We start from the raw sequence: 937 nt of genomic DNA, 5'->3' as shown, positions 1-937 counted from the left end.
CACAACACCAAAGACTTAATCATCCATTTCCTATATAAAAGGTAGCCACTTTTTTGCATGGAGCTCAAGTATCCTGTAGTAGAGAGGTGGAATTTAAGGAAGGTATTAAGGAGGCTTTGTTTTAGATTATGGACAAGTAACAAATTGTATCATTTATCTTGAATGTATCATAGATAAGCTGCTATATAACGATTGCCACTTCGATAGCTGTGACATTAGGTGATTAACTAGTTGTTACTTAACCTTCTAATTTCTGTATAAGTCTAATTACATGAAACAGAAGTTGGTGTTTTGAGTTTTTACTTTGCTTTTCTGTTTGGAGTGTCATTGCAACTACTGTATTGTAAATGATGGAAAATAATTGCATATGTTAAAAAAATATGAAACTTTATAAAGTAAAAAAAAATAAAAATTTTAAATAAAAAAAAAGATTTTTTTAACAAAAAGATAAAACAAAATTCAACTGTGTGAATCCAAAGATCTATTTGTCTTAATTAAGTGATCTGCAGTGAAGGGCAGCGCCGTCCGGCACGTCCAGCACGTCCAGCGGGGGCGGGAGCTGGGCAAGCAGTCAGCAAAACGAAGGATTGTTTCAGGCCCTTTGCCTCCCCTCAAGGGGAAGGGAGGGGTCTGATCCCGCAGAGTCCCTCCTCCTCCTCTGGAAATGGAGAAGGCCCCGGAGACAGGGCACCTCGTGGGTGGCGACCAGAAAATTCCTGATTCCCAGGTTAAGAGGACATTTCCGGGGGAGGCCAGACCAGCAGTTGAGTTAGGTAAGAGGTCCTGGCTCGGGGACTTGGCTGAAGTGACAGCACTTTGGGCCTGTGGTTTTTTTTTTAACATGTTGCAAGATGAAGCAATACTAGGGGCAGGACAGAGGGAGGAGGAGGAGGAGGAGGGGAAGGGAGAGGGAGGGGTGGGGGAGGGGGAGGGGAGA

Source organism: Suricata suricatta, chromosome 5 (genome assembly GCF_006229205.1).
Source record: "Suricata suricatta isolate VVHF042 chromosome 5, meerkat_22Aug2017_6uvM2_HiC, whole genome shotgun sequence".
Lineage (NCBI taxonomy): Eukaryota > Metazoa > Chordata > Mammalia > Carnivora > Herpestidae > Suricata > Suricata suricatta.
This window is presented reverse-complemented; position numbering follows the sequence as displayed.